Source organism: Ambystoma mexicanum, chromosome 3q (genome assembly GCF_040938575.1).
Source record: "Ambystoma mexicanum isolate Mex_15411 chromosome 3q, UKY_AmexF1_1, whole genome shotgun sequence".
NCBI classification, from domain to species: Eukaryota; Metazoa; Chordata; class Amphibia; order Caudata; family Ambystomatidae; genus Ambystoma; species Ambystoma mexicanum.
The window spans coordinates 1,257,292,514-1,257,306,001 of NC_090926.1; the positions used below are offsets into that span (position 1 = coordinate 1,257,292,514).

At 48.8% G+C, this 13,488-nt stretch overlaps 1 pseudogene; it reads right to left on the reverse strand.

Annotated features, from left to right (window-relative positions):
* LOC138448101 (E3 ubiquitin-protein ligase TRIM39-like) overlaps window positions 1-13,236 on the reverse strand; it is a 153,263-nt pseudogene extending 140,027 nt beyond the window's left edge.
* Window positions 13,237-13,488: the final 252 nt, after the last annotated feature.

A 13,488-nucleotide genomic window follows, 5' to 3' on the forward strand; every position in this document is an offset into this window, starting at 1 on the left:
ATTCTAAACTGCGAGCTGTTCCTGGCATAACATACGCTGTTCTAGCATATCTTAAAGGCCAATATCGGTCGGTAATTCATAGGGTCACTTCTGTCCCCCCCTCCTAAATATCGGAATTACCACGGATTGCCTCCAGGAAGGGGGCATAGGTCCCTGTGACTTATTAATGGCAACTGAAAAGGCTAAACCTATCAGATGTGTCTTTGTAGATGCGTAATTGTCAACCTTGCTCCATTGCAAGGTCCCCATGATAGCATAAGATTGCATAAGAGGCAGTGGTCGAAGTGTATGAAATGAAGTAGTGGAGCCATGTTCCCTGCTGGCCTGCACCCACTTCCCACAAACCCCATCGTCATGCCCCTTCCCACACACAATACTGAAAGTGCAAGTTTCAACTTCTTCCTATAGTTTTATTTTAAAACGAGACCCTTTCAGAACGGTTTCTTTTTAAAATAATAATATAGGAACAGTAAAACTTGTAGAGGAGCACCGCTCCCGCTCACTTCGACCACTGGTAGTAGCATAATTACAGTACCTACCTTCAGTTTTGCTTGTGAGGAGGCATTCGTCCTACAGTATTTCGCTGTTTAGAGACTGAAACGTTGAGCCAGCGATTAACTGTTCATTGACACTGGAACCACTGTGCCCTGTGTGAAGAGAAGTGGGGGTGGAAAGAAGTAACTTCCAAATGCTTGCGATAGTTGAAGGTGACAGTGAAGGTGACCGCATAGAACTGTGCTCATTCTGTTTGCTAAAACGGTAGTTGGTGCTGAAGTGGGTGCACTTTGCCATTTGGACAGAAGAGGGCAACCTTACACTGAGAAATTGCATCAGCCGAGTATGGAAACATAGCGTTTTTTAAATAGAAGACAGATTTGAAACGTGATAAGAAACCTGGGGAAGGGAGCTATTACACCGAGAACTGTGAATGCGCCAAGAGGAGGGCGCTATCCACTTGGGGTTCGACAGAACGTGGTTATTCTCTGGTTGAACTTTTCATCTTGAAAAGGGAACCATTGCTGGGAACTGTGAACATTATCCACTTGTAGGCTTTTGATTGGACTTACATCTTTTCGTTGAACTAGACATGTGTGCACCTTGAGATCCAGAGACAGTGGGCTCTATCACGAGGTTGGTGGTATGCCGGCGGTAATTGTGCCGGGATGCCACATTACCGCTACTCTGTCCAGCGCTGGATCACTGGTATCGGTAAGGCGATAAATCCCCATTGGATCCAATGGGTATGGAGTGGTGCTATTGGTGCTGGTTCTAAAAGTGCCGAAAACAGGCAGAAAGGGGACATTGTTACCTCCAGCAAACAGCTGGAGGTGAAAGTCCCACTTTCCTCCCAACTCATGATTGGGCCAGTCCTTAAATGCGGTGGTAATAGCGTTACTGCTGCATTTAAGGGCTACCGCCCAACTCGTGATGAGGCCCGTTATCCTTTGCACTTCAGAGTTCGTTTTTAGAGTTCAAGGGCCAGAATAGGATTTCAGACACAGGAAGTATTATTTCTACTTCCGACATCTTGACAAAGAACAGACCCCTTCGTTTTTGGTCGGGGGAGGGAAATACCTCCAAGATTATGGATAGTGAGGCCCAACCCCTTATTATTTTGAATAAAAGCATATGATCAAAACCATGAACCCTCTGTGTCTGCATCGCATGCCTGCCTTTTCCTAATGACAAATCGGGGGGGGGGGGGGGAAGACACCCACTTTCACCAAACGCATTGATGAGTTGAACGTAATGTTAAGTGAAAATTCAACCCTAAGGCCCAAGTACCCGATGTACTTAAAAGGAAAACTGGAGGGGTTAGGGGGTGGAGTTCTTATATTTTCTAATTGTGTAAAGGTCCCTGCATTAGGAGTCCCAGCATCACAGACCCCAATAAACCTAGTAAGAGAATAGTTCACGACGAGGCCTATACTGAATATATACGGAAAACGGCATTGGCAGATCTGAATAGGTTCAAAGTACCGCCCCCCCCGCCTTAGCGGAAGGTGGGGAAATACTCCCAGGGTATGAAGTACCCAATTCTTCTGCGCAACAAGGGGGCAAATCCTATAAACTGCCAGTGGGATTAAATGCCCCCAATTTGGCTATCCTTGGGGACGGGGGGGCTAATGAATGGGGTGGGTGAATCAGAGGGAACAGGATCTGCCCCAATTATATAAGTGGTATGCCAAGAGGGTGTGCCATATGCCCTGGGAAAAGGGTAGTAAGCAAGCTGCAAGACCCCCCCCCCCCGCCCCCAAATCCCCTGTAGTGAGGAAAACCATCTAAATCTAGGGGAGGGAGTCTCCTGCAGAGTCTGGCATACTCAAGTCATTAAGTCATTGAAGGGCAATATTGAGCTCTTAAGGTGGGATGTGGAGGCCATTCATTTAAGAGATGCGGTGGCGATTGCTACATTCAAGCCACGAATTCAAGGAATCAGCGACTGTGTTTAATTACATGAAGAGGGTGGGGGGAGTGACATCTTTGAGGAAACTGAAAAGTCAGGTAATGCTGATGTGAACGGTGGTATAGGTAATGTGGCAGAAATCATTAGATCTTTTGTGCCTATGATTAACTCAGGAGGCTCTACATTATATAAAAGGGCAATCTAGGGGGGGGGCGAAATCTCCTTTAACTTGAATGAGAATAGTTTTTATTGGGCAAATGTACCAAAACTGGATCGGGTTGAACCCCCCCCCCCCAGATCCAAATATTCGAGGGAGAAAAGACCGAAGATTATTTTTCCGAAATAACCTTCGGTCTTTTCTCCCCTGAACATTTCCAACGTTGCCTCCCCTCCCCCCACACATACCCCCAAACTCCTACTTACCTTGCGGCTGCAGTGTCCTTTCTACGCCTGTTCCGTGATCGGGAACCGGCGCTGCAGTGTCTTCCTTTTTTTTGAGTATTTTTGGGATGGCTGCAGGGGTCACCTTTGCAACCCCCGCTCACAATATAGAGAGCAAGAGTGCGGGGGGACACCCCGCAGCCCATGGGTGATTTGGCCAAACTTTTCGGCCATTCCGAATTTTCCAACAGCCGAAATTCGCTCAAATCACCCATTCGGTCTAATAAAATCAGTCATTTTGGATGATTCCCCAAAAACCGTACAGCTAACACATGAAACCAGGGATAGCCTTGTACCAGGGGGACATCCGTCAACAGTAGTGCCAGGAAAGAAGACGTGACCCAAAAGGAGTGTACACCAGACAGGAAGTAATACAGATATATTGGTCCCAAACAGCTGGGAGATGCGGTTCAGACAGCCCAGTGGAACTGAATTAAATGAGCTCTTGACGCCGCCCACTACGGCCACATATTTCATGCATGCATTTCCGAAATAGCATACATTTTAGTTACATTTTAAGGCTGGTCACTGGAATGAAATGGGCGTCCGGCAGCAGTGTTGCCTTGGCACCCAAATTGTTCTGTTTTCATCAACGGGGCCATAGAGAAACTCTCAATTCACCTGAAGGATGTTACCGTGCTGGCCAACAGGAAAATACCAGCTCTGATGTTTGATGATGACGCCGTTCTCCTCTCATGAACACCAGTGGGCCTCAAGAAACAGCGCAAAGTCTTTTCTGACTTCTGCAAGAAGAATGGACATCTCAAAAACTAAAGCCCTTGTCTTCCGGTGGAACAGACAGAAGGCAAGGACATTGAGAGCTGAAGAGTAGGCCGATAGTAATTGCACTCTTGTTCTTAGGCATAAGGGTCACGGCGGACTGCAAACGGGAAAGACAAATGGCCAAGGCTGGTGCTACCCTAGGCAGGTATAGCCAGGCCCTAATACAGCTTGCCAGTGAACACGATAATGGAACGGTTAGGGTATCGCTTGAGTCCTATAGGGCACAGGTAGACAGGCCACGAGATTTGGTGCTGAGTTGTGGGGGCACAAGAAGTGTCCGAACCTGTCGGTTATTGAGAACAAATATATACAAACATATTGGGCCTACTCCCCCCCCCCCCTGTAATCCAAATGTCCCAGTGTTCATGATGACCGTCATAACGCAGGAAGAGTCCTATTGCAAGGACAGGGCACTCTTATTGGGATAGGACATGGCCATCACCGCACCAGTCTCATTAAAAAGAAGCTTTAAGAGATCTAATGTCCCAGGAAGGGGAGGATTGGGGGGAAAACACTTTAGCTCATCCACACCAAGCAGGGGTTATTTGAGCTCGGGCTGAGCGAGTTTTGGAACAGTCCTGAACGTATTATGAGCAACGGTAAGGCCACCATCAAGGAAGTGCTTAAAGCCAAGCATGAGAGAGATCCACTAGCCACGATTAGCCAATCTGTCACCTAGGTTACTGGGGCCTAGGTCTTCTCTCGAATGAACCGGATCTGGATTATTTAAAGCCAAAATTTGCAAGGGCCTGATATTTTAATTTAAGAACTGGCATCCTGCCGCTTGCTGGTCTCTGCAACAAGTGTAATCTGAGTATCTCGGCCATATGTCTGGCACCAGGACACTCCCCTGAATCTGCTGTCCATTTTCTTTTAATTTGTCATGTGTATCTGGTTATCAGATAAAGGCTATTAAGGCCTTTCTTGGAGAAAATGCAGTAAAACAACCACGGAAGCAATGTTGGCGTGCTCCTCCGTCCCTTTAGACGTGTTTATTGTACCATCAAGTATCTGACATGGGCGGCACAGGAGGCAGCGCAAATGGGTTATGGCATGAAGCTTGTTCCACGACAAGGAATTATGCTCGCTGAGTGAAAATAGTCTTAAAACAGCAACTATTGTACATGTTCTTGAGAGGTCTTATGATTTTAGAATGAGCACAATTGCATTTTAAATTGTACTTCATGTTAACTTCATAGGGTATTCTGATTTTGAATGCATTGTATTGGTTCAGATTGTATATATTGTGATTATATTCGATGCATGTATGAATATGACACTGATTTATGTTTCCAGCTTTTACATAGCACAATCTTTTTGATTAGTAGGCCTATTGCACATAATTCATACCGAAGATGTAATGTTGATGCTACTGAACTGAGGCCCTCATGGCACCACTGGAACAGAATTATTGATAGTAGGTGTTAATCATCTCTAGTTGGCAACTAGGGGAACAGAGAAGCTGGGTCTAGCGTGGTGTGAAGCCCACTGGGCATGAGGGAGGGGCGGCCATTCCATATCATCAAGCTTTCACATCATTTGAGTGTTTCCAAATAGAAATCCTTCAACCATCCTCTGGAGTCTGGATATTCTTAAGGCCATCTGTGACATATACAGACATATGTGAAAAGTTTATAATTAACTAAACACATGAATACAATAAAAATAGACATACAGAACCCCCCACCCAGCACCACCGAAACACACACACCTTACCTCACTCACCGTCATTGTTTGGGAGTCCTCTCCTATTTTCCGTTTTGATGCCAATAGCCCCTTCTTCTTTTTCTTCAAAGGCAGCAGAAACGTCTGGAGTCTATCCTGCAAATTACAGATGTCAATGGTTACAACGTTCATGTGCATGGTTAGGCTGCCACAGGTGATGAGGAACACTTACAGAGACACTGCACACCTGCACACACATATTTTCAAACGCTTTAACAAATTAAATATTCTTTTATTGCTCGCACACTGAACGAAAAGTGAGGAACGTGTGTTGAGAAGGAAATGGCTGCCGAAGATAACAACATGTTTCACTGTAGTTTTGCAAGAGGGTGTGAACTGAAATCAAGCATTGCCAAAGCTAATCGATATGGCTGATGTATGGGCAGTATATTAGCATGTGTTCCTGATCATATGCCTAGGCGCCAGCATCATAACCCAGCTGTGCTGGAGCTGTCCTGATACCCAATGGGATTGCAAGGCTGCCAGGGCACAGAGACCCCGCTCTGCTGCAGCCTACTGACAAACCATGCCAGGGTAGTGTAAGCCTGCTCTGCTGTAAACAAAGTCACACACCATTCCAGGGCATCATTAACCTGTCAGAGCACAGTAACCCTGTTCTGCCGTAGCCTACTGACACACCATGCTAGGGCAATGTAAGCCTGCTCTGCTGTAAACAAAGTCACACACCATTCCAGGGCATCATTAACCTGTCAGAGCACAGTAACCCTGTTCTGCTGTAGCCTACTGACACACCATGCCAGGGTAGTGTAAGCCTGCTCTGCTGTAAACAAAGTCACACACCATTCCAGGGCATCATTAACCTGTCAGAGCACAGTAACCCTGTTCTGCTGTAGCCTACTGACACACCATGCCAGGGTAGTGTTAGCCTGCTCTGCTGTAAACAAAGTCACACACCATTCCAGGGCATCATTAACCTGTCAGGGCACAGTAACCCTGTTCTGCTGTAGCCTACTGACACACCATGCTAGGGTAGTGTAAGCCTGCTCTGCTGTAAAGAAAGTCACACACAATTCCAGGGCATCATTAACCTGTCAGAGCACAGTAACCCTGTTTTGCTGTAGCCTACTGACACACCATGCCAGGGTAGTGTAAGCCTGCTCTGCTGTAAACAAAGTCACACACCATTCCAGGGCATCATTAACCTGTCAGAGCACAGTAACCCTGTTCTGCCGTAGCCTACTGACACACCATGCCAGGGTAATGTAAGCCTGCTCTGCTGTAAACAAAGTCACACACCATTCCAGGGCATCATTAACCTGTCAGAGCACAGTAACCCTGTTCTGCCGTAGCCTACTGACACACCATGCAAGGGTAGTGTTAGCCTGCTCTGCTGTAAACAAAGTCACACACCATTCCAGGGCATCATTAACCTGTCAGAGCACAGTAACCCTGTTCTGCCGTAGCCTACTGACACACCATGCCAGGGTAGTGTAAGCCTGCTCTGCTGTAAACAAAGTCACACACCATTCCAGGGCATCATTAACCTGTCAGGGCACAGTAACCCTGTTCTGCTGTAGCCTACTGACACACCATGCCAGGGTAGTGTTAGCCTGCTCTGCTGTAAACAAAGTCACACACCATTCCAGGGCATCATTAACCTGTCAGGGCACAGTAACCCTGTTCTGCTGTAGCCTACTGACACACCATGCTAGGGTAGTGTAAGCCTGCTCTGCTGTAAAGAAAGTCACACACCATTCCAGGGCATCATTAACCTGTCAGAGCACAGTAACCCTGTTTTGCTGTAGCCTACTGACACACCATGCCAGGGTAGTGTAAGCCTGCTCTGCTGTAAACAAAGTCACACACCATTCCAGGGCATCATTAACCTGTCAGAGCACAGTAACCCTGTTCTGCAGTAGCCTACTGACACACCATGCCAGGGTAGTGTTAGCCTGCTCTGCTGTAAACAAAGTCACACACCATTCCAGGGCATCATTAACCTGTCAGAGCACAGTAACCCTGTTCTGCAGTAGCCTACTGACACACCATGCCAGGGTAGTGTTAGCCTGCTCTGCTGTAAACAAAGTCACACACCATTCCAGGGCATCATTAACCTGTCAGAGCACAGTAACCCTGTTCTGCTGTAGCCTACTGACACACCATGCCAGGGTAGTGTAAGCCTGCTCTGCTGTAAACAAAGTCACACACCATTCCAGGGCATCATTAACCTGTCAGAGCACAGTAACCCTGTTCTGCTGTAGCCTACTGACACACCATGCCAGGGTAGTGTAAGCCTGCTCTGCTGTAAACAAAGTCACACACCATTCCAGGGCATCATTAACCTGTCAGAGCACAGTAACCCTGTTCTGCTGCAGCCTACTGACACACCATGCCAGGGTAGTGTAAGCCTGCTCTGCTGTAAACAAAGTCACACACCATTCCAGGGCATCATTAACCTGTCAGAGCACAGTAACCCTGTTCTGCTGCAGCCTACTGACACACCATGCTAGGGTAGTGTAAGCCTGCTCTGCTGTAAACAAAGTCACACACCATTCCAGGGGATCATTAACCTGTCAGAGCACAGTAACCCTGTTCTGCTGTAGCCTACTGACACACCATGCCAGGGTAGTGTTAGCCTGCTCTGCTGTAAACAAAGTCACACACCATTCCAGGGCATCATTAACCTGTCAGAGCACAGTAACCCTGTTCTGCTGTAGCCTACTGACACACCATGCCAGGGTAGTGTAAGCCTGCTCTGCTGTAAACAAAGTCACACACCATTCCAGGGCATCATTAACCTGTCAGAGCACAGTAACCCTGTTCTGCTGTAGCCTACTGACACACCATGCTAGGGTACTGTAAGCCTGCTCTGCTGTAAACAAAGTCACACACCATTCCAGGGCATCATTAACCTGTCAGAGCACAGTAACCCTGTTCTGCTGCAGCCTACTGACAAACCATGCCACGGTAGTGTAAGCCTGCTCTGCTGTAAACACAGTCACACACCATTCCAGGGCATCATTAACCTGTCAGAGCACAGTAACCCTGTTCTGCTGTAGCCTACTGACACACCATGCTAGGGTAGTGTAAGCCTGCTCTGCTGTAAACAAAGTCACACACCATTCCAGGGCATCATTAACCTGTCAGAGCACAGTAACCCTGTTCTGCTGTAGCCTACTGACACACCATGCCAGGGTAGTGTTAGCCTGCTCTGCTGTAAACAAAGTCACACACCTTTCCAGGGCATCATTAACCTGTCAGAGCACAGTAACCCTGTTCTGCTGTAGCCTACTGACACACCATGCCAGGGTAGTGTTAGCCTGCTCTGCTGTAAACAAAGTCACACACCATTCCAGGGCATCATTAACCTGTCAGAGCACAGTAACCCTGTTCTGCTGTAGTCTACTGACACACCATGCCAGGGTAGTGTAAGCCTGCTCTGCTGTAAACAAAGTCACACACCATTCCAGGGCATCATTAACCTGTCAGAGCACAGTAACCCTGTTCTGCTGTAGCCTACTGACACACCATGCCAGGGTAGTGTTAGCCTGCCCTGCTGTAAACAAAGTCACACACCATTCCAGGGCATCATTAACCTGTCAGGGCACAGTAACCCTGTTCTGCTGTAGCCTACTGACACACCATGCTAGGGTACTGTAAGCCTGCTCTGCTGTAAACAAAGTCACACACCATTCCAGGGCATCATTAACCTGTCAGAGCACAGTAACCCTGTTCTGCTGTAGCCTACTGACACACCATGCCAGGGTAGTGTTAGCCTGCTCTGCTGTAAACAAAGTCACACACCATTCCAGGGCATCATTAACCTGTCAGAGCACAGTAACCCTGTTCTGCTGTAGCCTACTGACACACCATGCCAGGGTAGTGTTAGCCTGCTCTGCTGTAAACAAAGTCACACACCATTCCAGGGCATCATTAACCTGTCAGAGCACAGTAACCCTGTTCTGCTGTAGCCTACTGACACACCATGCCAGGGTAGTGTAAGCCTGCTCTGCTGTAAACAAAGTCACCCACCATTCCAGGGCATCATTAACCTGTCAGAGCACAGTAACCCTGTTCTGCTGTAGCCTACTGACAAACCATGCCAGGGTAGTGTTAGCCTGCCCTGCTGTAAACAAAGTCACACACCATTCCAGGGCATCATTAACCTGTCAGGGCACAGTAACCCTGTTCTGCTGTAGCCTACTGACAAACCATGCCAGTGTAGTGTTAGCCTGCCCTGCTGTAAACAAAGTCACACACCATTCCAGGGCATCATTAACCTGTCAGGGCACAGTAACCCTGTTCTGCTGTAGCCTACTGACACACCATGCCAGGGTAGTGTTAGCCTGCTCTGCTGTAAACAAAGTCACACACCATTCCAGGGCATCATTAACCTGTCAGAGCACAGTAACCCTGTTCTGCTGTAGCCTACTGACACACCATGCTAGGGTAGTGTAAGCCTGCTCTGCTGTAAACAAAGTCACACACCATTCCAGGGCATCATTAACTTGTCAGAGCACAGTAACCCTGTTCTGCTGCAGCCTACTGACAAACCATGCCAGGGTAGTGTAAGCCTGCTCTGCTGTAAACAAAGTCACACACCATTCCAGGGCATCATAAACCTGTCAGAGCACAGTAACCCTGTTCTGCTGCAGCCTACTGACAAACCATACCAGGGTAGTGTAAGCCTGCTCTGCTGTAAACACAGTCACACACCATTCCAGGGCATCATAAACCTGTCAGAGCACAGTAACCCTGTTCTGCTTTAGCCTACTGACAAACCATGCCAGGGTAGTGTAAGCCTGCTCTGCTGTAAAAAAAAGTCACACATCATTCCAGGGCATCATTAACCTGTCAGAACACAGTAACCCTGTTTTGCTGCAGCCTACTGACAAACCATGCCAGGGTAGTGTAAGCCTGCTCTGCTGTAAACAAAGTCACACACCATTCCAGGGCATCATAAACCTGTCAGAGCACAGTAACCCTGTTCTGCTGCAGCCTACTGACAAACCATGCCAGGGTAGTGTTAGCCTGCTCTGCTGTAAACAAAGTCACACACCATTCCAGGGCATCATTAACCTGTCAGAGCACAGTAACCCTGTTCTGCTGTAGCCTACTGACACACCATGCCAGGGTAGTGTAAGCCTGCTCTGCTGTAAACAAAGTCACACACCATTCCAGGGCATCATTAACCTGTCAGAGCACAGTAACCCTGTTCTGCTGTAGCCTACTGACACACCATGCCAGGGTAGTGTAAGCCTGCTCTGCTGTAAACAAAGTCACACACCATTCCAGGGCATCATTAACCTGTCAGAGCACAGTAACCCTGTTCTGCTGCAGCCTACTGACACACCATGCTAGGGTAGTGTAAGCCTGCTCTGCTGTAAACAAAGTCACACACCATTCCAGGGCATCATTAACCTGTCAGAGCACAGTAACCCTGTTTTGCTGCAGCCTACTGACACACCATGCCAGGGTAGTGTAAGCCTGCTCTGCTGTAAACAAAGTCACACACCATTCCAGGGCATCATTAACCTGTCAGAGCACAGTAACCCTGTTCTGCTGCAGCCTACTGACAAACCATGCCAGGGTAGTGTTAGCCTGCCCTGCTGTAAACAAAGTCACACACCATTCCAGGGCATCATTAACCTGTCAGAGCACAGTAACCCTGTTCTGCAGTAGCCTACTGACACACCATGCCAGGGTAGTGTTAGCCTGCTCTGCTGTAAACAAAGTCACACACCATTCCAGGGCATCATTAACCTGTCAGAGCACAGTAACCCTGTTCTGCTGCAGCCTACTGACACACCATGCCAGGGTAGTGTTAGCCTGCTCTGCTGTAAACAAAGTCACACACCATTCCAGGGCATCATTAACCTGTCAGAGCACAGTAACCCTGTTCTGCTGCAGCCTACTGACAAACCATGCCAGGGTAGTGTTAGCCTGCCCTGCTGTAAACAAAGTCACACACCATTCCAGGGCATCATTAACCTGTCAGGGCACAGTAACCCTGTTCTGCTGCAGCCTACTGACACACCATGCCAGGGTAGTGTTAGCCTGCTCTGCTGTAAACAAAGTCACACACCATTCCAGGGCATCATTAACCTGTCAGGGCACAGTAACCCTGTTCTGCTGCAGCCTACTGACAAACCATGCCAGGGTAGTGTTAGCCTGCCCTGCTGTAAACAAAGTCACACACCATTCCAGGGCATCATTAACCTGTCAGGGCACAGTAACCCTGTTCTGCTGCAGCCTACTGACACACCATGCTAGGGTAGTGTTAGCCTGCCCTGCTGTAAACAAAGTCACACACCATTCCAGGGCATCATAAACCTGTCAGAGCACAGTAACCCTGTTCTGCTGCAGCCTACTGACAAACCATGCCAGGGTAGTGTAAGCCTGCTCTGCTGTAAAAAAAAGTCACACACCATTCCAGGGCATCATTAACCTGTCACAGCACAGTAACCCTGTTCTGCTGTAGCCTACTGACACACCATGCCAGGGTAGTGTAAGCCTGCTCTGCTGTAAACAAAGTCACACACCATTCCAGGGCATCATTAACCTGTCAGAGCACAGTAACCCTGTTCTGCTGTAGCCTACTGACACACCATGCCAGGGTAGTGTAAGCCTGCTCTGCTGTAAACAAAGTCACACACCATTCCAGGGCATCATTAACCTGTCAGAGCACAGTAACCCTGTTCTGCTGTAGCCTACTGACACACCATGCCAGGGTAGTGTAAGCCTGCTCTGCTGTAAACAAAGTCACACACCATTCCAGGGCATCATTAACCTGTCAGAGCACAGTAACCCTGTTCTGCTGCAGCCTACTGACACACCATGCCAGGGTAGTGTAAGCCTGCTCTGCTGTAAACAAAGTCACACACCATTCCAGGGCATTGTGAACCTGTTAGAGCATAGTAATCCTACTCTGCTGTAGCTCTCTGGCAGATCAGGGTAGTGTAACCCTGCTGGAGCCCAGAGACCCTGTTCTGCTGTAGCCTGCCCACACATCATACTAGGGTAGTGTACGCCTGCTCTGCTGTGGAGAGTCACACAGCATTCCAGGGCAGTGTTAGCCTGTCAGAGCACAGTGAACCCGGTCTGCTGTAAACACAGTCATACACCATTCCAGTCACTTTAACCCTGCACTGCGTAGCCTACTAATACAGCATGCCATGACATTGCAGTCCTGCTAGAGCACAGCAAACCTGCGCTGCTGCAGCGTTCTGACACACCATGTCAGGGTAGTGTAACCCTGCCCTACAGTAAGTAGCATCCCACCTCCTGTAACCTTGCTTGCACCATGTACGGGCATCTGAAACTTGCTTTGATGTAACACTTCTACTAATACTACACCCATGCTCTCCTGTAACCGTAGTTACACCAGGCATTGTAACTCTGCTCTGCTGTAGCCCCACGGATGCACCATGCTGGTACACTGCAAGCCTGCTCTGCTGTGTGTGACGCCCACACATCCAGCGGAAGGATGTTTCCTTACTGTGCAAGTCACCGCAGCCTCCTCTGTGGGACGCGCAGTGTGTGATCTGTGGTCCCTGCCTGGACTCTCTGCAGATCACACAGATGAGTTTCTCATCCTGCTCGCAGAAGAGCTTCAGCTTCTCCCCGTGCTTGTCGCACAGACCCTCCCCCTGGGCCCCCTGCGGCTGCACAGAGAGCTGCTTCACCAGCTGGACCACGTTCTGCAGCTGCCGGTTAGGCCTGAGCTCGCCCTCCTGCAGACAGAGGGCTCTGCACTGAGGGCAGGGGGGCGCCGCCTCGCTCCCCTGGGAGTGGCCACTGATGCAGGAGCGGCAGAAGTTGTGGCCACACTCTGTGGTCACCGGGTCTTGGTAATACTCGATACAGATGGCGCAGGTCGCCTCTTCCTGCAGACTCTGGACTGGGTTAGCAGCAGCCATGATGGCGTCTAGTTCCTTCTTCTTCTTAATTATCAGATGTGTGGGCGGACCCACGCAGGCGCTTCCCCATCCTAAAGGATGATGTGCACCAGACCCACTAATAAATATTTAGCTCCCCTAAACTCACAACTCCTCCCACTATCCCGTCTGCCTCACAAGATTCAACATCACTCTGTTCCTCCTCCTGCCTCTCACCCCGTCACCTCCCAGCAAAGCCCTCCCACTCAGCTCAGCCACACCCAGCACAGATAA